At 49.2% G+C, this 7,044-nt stretch overlaps 1 pseudogene; it reads right to left on the bottom strand.

The window, feature by feature from the left end:
* Positions 1 to 1,694: 1,694 nt before the first annotated feature.
* On the bottom strand, positions 1,695 to 3,382 carry LOC102906239 (LYR motif-containing protein 2 pseudogene; annotated as a pseudogene).
* Between the last annotated feature and the right edge of the window lie 3,662 nt (positions 3,383 to 7,044).

Genomic DNA, 7,044 nt, shown 5'->3' on the forward strand with positions numbered 1-7,044 from the left:
GAATCACTAGGTTCTGATGTTGCCATATAGGTCTTTATGTTGTTGCCTGTATTTTTGCACTGGCGTCTGCTCATCTCTTCCTCTGTGAGGTGCAGCTGGTGTCTGTGTCTGAGAGTGCCTCTCTTGTTCTAATTTTTAGTCTTGGTTTAGTAGTGGTTCTTGGTTAAATTGGTGCTATTGGGCTATTTCTTCAGGGGCAGCTGATTTCGATCGGTGAATTATATACTTATGATTCTGGTGATCTGGTTTGGTGTCTGGGTAGCGCCTTCTTCTGTGTTCTCAGGTCACTTTTTGTTCATTTGTCAACTCCTCAGCTGATCTTGTTTCTTCAGACTTTAAACTGTAGGCATCTGAATCCTCTCCCAGATGGGTTTCAGCTGAGCAGGGTAGTCTCACCAACACCTCCAAGTTGTTGGGTTTCACAGGATCAGCAGCTGGGCCCTGGGTTGTCCTCAGATGGAGTGTTCAGATTCGTTCTGGTTCTGACCCACGGAGATAGCTTCTTCCCCAGTTGTTGGGGTTAGGGGCGTCCCTGTTCCAAGCTGCGTCTGCTTGTCTCAGTCCCTGGGCCTGTTTACCTCTGCGGTCCTCCGCCGGGCCTGTGGTCCCTGTCAGCTGCCGCTGGTTCTGTCTGCCTCTGGGGGCCGCCACCGGGCCTGAATGTCTCTGTCGGCCGCTGCCGCCGGGCACGTCTACCTCAGCGGGCTGCCGCTGGGTCCGTCTACCTCCACAGGCCGCCGCCACAGGCCTACCTGCGTCTGCTTGTCTCCACCGCCGGGCCTGTCTACCTCTATGGACCGCCGCTGGGCCTGAATGTCTCTGCCGGCTGCCGCCGGGTCTGAATATCCCTGTCGGCTGCCGCCGCTGGGCACATCTACCTCAGCAGGCTGTTGCTGGGCCCGTCCACCTCCGCGGGCCGCCGCCGCAGGCCTACCTGCGTCTGCTTGTCTCTGCCGCCGGGCCTGTCTACCTCTGTGGGCCGCTGCTGGGCCTGAATGTCTCTGCCGGCTGCCGCCGGGCCTGAATGTCTCTGCCGGCTGCCGCCGGGCCTGAATGTCCCTGTTGGCCGCTGCCGCCGGGCCCGTTTACCTCAGCGGGCCGCTGCTGGGCCCGTCTACCTCTGTGGGCCGCCGCTGGGCCTGAGTGTCTCTGCCAGCTGCCACCGGGTCTGAATATCCCTGTCTCCGCCGCGGGGCCTGTCTACCTCTAGCTTGGTCCTCTTATGGGACTCCTAACAGTGGGAAGAGGGGCTGTCTCTGACTCTTTACTGGTTCTTGGGATGCTACTCCTCATACTAGGTGGCCTTGCCCAGTCTTTTTTTGTTTTTGTTTTTGTTTTGTTTTGTTTTGTTTTTTTTATTGCAAATAATATTTTATTGTACAACACACTACATTTGATATACCCAAGTACCAGTTAATGGATATTCTGAATCCAGTATCTGGTTATCATGAAGAATGCTGAACTCATGTAGTCATGGTGGCACACACCTTTAATCCAAGCACTCAAGAGACAGAGGCAGGTGGATCTCTGGGTTTGAAGCCAGCCTGGCCTACAAAGTGAAAACCTATCTCAAAATCAAACTCTGTATATACTTTCTATAGGCATGGCTTCAGATTCAGTTCTCTTGGTTAAAGCCAAGAATTGCTGAAGTTTGAAGTAACTCTGTGTCACCTTTGTTGTTGTTGTTGTTGTTATTATTGTTGGTTTTTGTTTATGTGCCACAGTGCCTGTGTGGAGGTCAGAGGGCAACTTTCTGTGGTGGTTTCTCCTTCCACCATGTGGGTCCCAGGAGTCAAACTCAGGTTCTTGGCCGTGGACCTGTTTGTTACAACCCCATCTTGTTACCTTTTCAAGACCTAATAGTCTGTTTTCCAAAGTGGCTGCTGGTAGTCTACCTTCACCTGAGCAATGCATGGTTCCAAGCTTCCATCTTCACATCAGTTCACTTTGTAATTGCAGCCACCGCAGTGGACATGTTAATGCCTTGATGAGCATTCGTGGTTAGTGTGATCATCTTTCCATGTGCTACTGATGCTTTGTGACAGTAGCCTTGAGCCTGTGCAAAACGCATGGAGATCTGAAAACCATTCAGTTAAGATTTTGCTAAAGCCAATGTCCTTTCTAATTCCTTTAGCTGCATATTGCCTTGAGTAATCATCATACGGATTGTATCCTCTTCCGTGGCACTTTTGTTTTGTTTGAATTCTTCCCTGGCCCAGTCCTGAAGGTACTTTCGGTCAGCCTCGCTTGGAACTTGCCTAATCGCTCGCAAAATCTTTCTGTAGAGGAGGAGGACTTGTTGCCTTCTCATGAACTGCTTCAGGGTCAGCGCCGTGGGAGGCAAGCGACTGCCCAGTCTTAATACATGGGGAGGTGCTTAGTCTTACTGTAACTTGATATGCCATGTTTTGTTGATACTCATGGGAGGCCTGCCCTTTCCTAAACAGAAATAGAGGAATGGATTGAGGGATGGGAATGGGGGCAGGGGTGGAGGGCTGGGAGGAAAGGAGGGAGGGGAAACTGCAGCCAGGCTGTAAAATAAATACACACACACACACACACACACACACACACACACACACACACACACGTTGCTTTTTGAGTGCCGGCTAGCTCTGAGCCTGGGGACACCTGGGCAAGAGCCTTGCAGGCAGAGGGAGCAGCAGGTGCAGAGACTCAGAATGATGGCACCCAGCCCTACCAGGACACAGTGAGGTACCAGGGTGATGGGAAATGAGGGAGAATGACAGCTGACCAGGACCAGGGGCCACAGAGGACAAGAGAGCCATGCTGGTCCCTGGGCATCGTGGTGAGAATTGGACATCTGTTTTAGTCTAGAGGGAGGCCATCCTTGTAGCAGTGGTTTTGAGCAGAGAATAACCAAGTCATCTCAGATTGGAAAGATCGTTTTGAGGAGGAGAAGAGGAGGTAAAACTGATCTGGCATGTCAGGGACCCCAAGCAGCACTTTCAACAATGTCCTAGAGGGAGGCCAGGAATCTTAAAAGAGCTCTGGCACCTCTTTGTTTGTTTCCTCCTAAATGAGCACCTCTGCAGAGAGGAGACACCTGGGTCCCTGTGGTGGGGCCAACTGAACTGACCAGCTCCTCCTTCTCCCCAAGTTTCGGCCCTGACTCCTTTGAAAAGGCCCCCAGACTAGTAACTCAGTGATACCCTATTTCCTGGGACCCTCCTGCTATGCAGGAGATCTATGGACATGTTAACGTACTCTCTCTCCTTTCCTCCCTCCCTCTTAAGCTCCAACCTATGAATCTATAATAACTTCTCTCTAAAACTCACTTTCCATGGTCATGAATTTTCTTCTTCAAATTTTTGAAGAAAGAAGCCAAAATCCACTGGCTGGAGGCAGCTTTGGTGGCCATCGAAGTTGGGGGAACTTAGGCCCCTGAAAGAGGCTCCATCATTCTTAGAGACACCCTCGTATTCCTGTATCATTTCTCTACTGTGTTAGGAAAGATGAAGGGAGGAGAGGAGACGGGGCCAGGGTCGGGGAAAGGAAGACTGCTCAGGGATGCAGAAGAAAACAGCAGTGACGGGCAGGGCCGGTGCGAGGGACTGGGGAGATGTGCTTGATTCCTGGACTAACGCTGAAGTTTGGAAATGGGGGGGAGTGGAAAGAAGAAGGGAAGTGAAGGATGCCCTGGATTCTACAGTTTCCAGAAGGAATCCCCAGAAGGCAGAAGCAGGCTGAAGCTGGAGATGTAAATTGAGTGTCTCATACTCTAGAAAGGCCTCGGCAATCTCCTTGACTTCAATCAATCTCTCTGTGTGGTGTGAATAGGCTATGTTTAACCACGGTATAGAATATGTAAAGGGATACAAGGTTGTGTTGGGGACTTGCTTTGCATTCTCTTTTGGTTTGAATCCTAGCATGCTTCCCCAAACTGATTATGAAGAATGTAAAATGTTTTAGACCCCCACTGTACCACCCTGCTGCACACATGGCGGCCGCACCCTGCCTGTCTGAATGTGCACCTCTGATCAGTACTCAGAGCTGCGGGTGCAACAGGAAAATCGCCCCATGGTGCCCATTGATGTCCTGGCAACAGATGGGTTTTCATGGCGGTCAGTTACTGATGCTGTGAAACAAAACCCCAAAGAAAGAAACCTGTCAGCCAAGGCTAATAGTAAAAAGAATAAAAATATCAGCAAGTGGGAAAGAAAGTGATTAAATAATATATCAGTCTTTTATCAAGTAGGACAAAAATTAAGAATATTTGCAGGCTGGGCTTGGCCTGGACCGTTGAAAACTCTCCCACACTTTCTACTCATGAAAACAGAATGCAAGGACATGTAGAGAGGCCAGCAGGAACATCATCACTTCTAGGTGATAACAAATCAGCCAGTTCTGTACAACCTCAGTACCTGGACCAGTCTCTGAGCAACTACCATGTGACAGGAACACTTGGGAAGTGTAGACCTGAACACCAAGTATGACCCTGTCTTTGCTCGCCCATCCCCACCTCTCTGCCCCTGCCTTCTCCCTGAGCGTCACCTGTAAGATTCCACACAGATTATCTAAGAGGCATCATACAGATCCCCAAACTCCCTTAAAGATGAGGTGGGAATACGCAAGTCTGTTAATCTGGATGCCACAGGTGGTATCATTTGGCTCATAGATCTGACCCAAGGTCAAACCAAGGTCTGGCTTTTTTTGTTGGTGAAGTCATGAGATAAGGAATGTACATAGATATAGGACCAAAGCTGGCTTGCCAGTACAGCAAGACTGACTGGCTTAGCCATCCCTGGGATCCTCTTGCTTCTGCCTCCTTGCTACCGGGATCACAGGAAAGCACACCACACCTGCTTTTTCATATGGGTGTTGAGGATCCAAACTCAAGGTCTCATGCTTGTCACAGCAAGCACTTACCCACCAGCCATTTCCCCGCGCCTATCTGTGTAACTGCACTCAGACAATCCTCCTCAGCAGTACCCACCTTGTCTCACCTCTCACCGGAACCAGCAAAGATTCTGTTGCCATAACACAGGCTTTGCCCAACAGTATCCCCTGGCAGATGGGATGGCTCTTGTACTCCTGGAACACATCATCGATCGATTTGGTGTGCCATCCCCCAAGCTGCTGGAATGTCACTGCTGGAACCACCACTCCCGACTCAAGGGCATATCTGCTCTTTCGTCTGACTCATCCACACTTGCCTCTTCCGTACACCAGGGCACTTCTCCATCCCATTCTTTCTGGCAGTTGTCACTCTTCCCGCGGCTAGCCTCGCTCATGAGGCCAATGATAACAATCTATTTTCCCCCTAGCAGCCTGCCTTCTCAGCTCCCTCAAGGAACAGATGCCTGAGGTCTCCACAATGACAGCTAACTGAATGCTTCTTCACTCACACCTTCTGCTGTGTGTGACCCCAACTTCCAATTTCTCCCTCCCCACTTAGTCCCAAAATCAGTAGGAAGCCATCTCAAGAATTTGGTGCCCTCATTCCACGACCACCCCCTGTGACTTGCTATCTATAACTCACCTTTTTATAATAATCAAAAAGGGGGAATGTTGGCATTCGGACCCGCCCCTGGCTTGCCAAGCATCCTGACAACATCATCCTATATCAAGTCCCCTTTAAGAACCCCCCTTCTCTTCCTTCCTCTCTCTTTCCACCAGAGCAATGCACCTCCACACCTCCATGTGCTCTCTCTTTCTTTCTCTCTCTTTTCCTCTCTTCCCTTCTCCCTCCCCCTTTAATAGTATCACGTGAGCGCTATCGCACGGTGTGAGTGACTTTCCACCGTGCCCCTCGGCTGCAACCCACCAAGACTTTTAAAATACAACAAGCTTGAGCATCTGAGACTTCAAAGTCCACCCCTACAGTGACACACTTCCTCCAACAAGGCCACACCTCCTAATAGTGCCACTCCTTTTGGGGGCCATTTTCTTTCAAGCCACCACACTGGCCAAGTGGTTCTTGGGCCTTTGGAGCTTGTTTACAGAAGGAATATGAAAGAGTTTGACAATGTAAGCTAAGGAAGACCCAAAAGCGGAAACCTGGGTGAGAGTTTACAAACCAGTCGGTGACAGAAAACATGGACAGTATTCTACATGTAAATGAGAGCTCAATCAACAATCAGACTAGAGCCCATTTGTGTTCAGTTCTGGCAATGGTCATAGTTATATTTTGCCTGTGTCCTGAAAAATTTAAGTGAGGCCAAACTCAAAAGTAATGGGATAACTGATTTGCAAATGAGTTTCCAAGACAGCATAGCCTTCAGGTAGTAAGCAGCATGGTTGCTGCTGGCTGCTTTTGGTCATATTTATAGTGAAAATTGGGAGTAACCAATAATGGAGCAGAAAACATGGAATTTGGGGCCGTGGGTGTGTTCTATAGTAAAGGAAAAAGTCAATGGAGACAGTGCTGTAATTGTTACAGGTGTTGGTGTCATTAAAAATAAGCAGCCCATTTGCACTGGACTGAAAGGAAAGATGCCATGAATAGTTTGCACCAAGATTCCAAAGAAAAGTCTACAAGGCTAGGCTGTGTATAACAGGACCAAAATCCTCGAAGGAAGCCCCCCAAGGGCTATGAAGCCTTGAGGAAGAAGCCTAAGTAGTTATTGTGACCACAGAAGGTTGGAACTTCCAGGAACATGGAATACTGAGGAAAACTACAGGCAAAAAGAACTGAGTGGAGCAGGCCCAAGAGAGGGGCCATGTGTGCTAAAAATGGCAGCGCTCTAGAGGCAGAGGTAGCCAAACCTGTTGGAGCCTTGATGCTGACAGCACATTCCCTGAATGATGGACACAGAGCTACACATTTTGTTTTCCCTTGCTAGGCTTTAGGATTGCTTCCAAACAGTCTTTCCTTGCTGTGGTCTGTTTCTCTCTTTCAGAACAACAGTGGCTTCTTTTGTGCTATTGTGGACTGAAAATCTGTGATTTTTCTCTTTTATTTACAGATAGAAGGTTGCCTGGCCTCTCAAAAGAGACTGTGGGCTTTGCAAACAGTTTGGGGGCTTTTCAGACCATGGGGACTTCTGTACTTGGCCCAAATACAGCTTGCATTATGAGATG

Source organism: Peromyscus maniculatus, chromosome 13 (assembly GCF_049852395.1).
Source record: "Peromyscus maniculatus bairdii isolate BWxNUB_F1_BW_parent chromosome 13, HU_Pman_BW_mat_3.1, whole genome shotgun sequence".
Classification (NCBI taxonomy): Eukaryota; Metazoa; Chordata; class Mammalia; order Rodentia; family Cricetidae; genus Peromyscus; species Peromyscus maniculatus.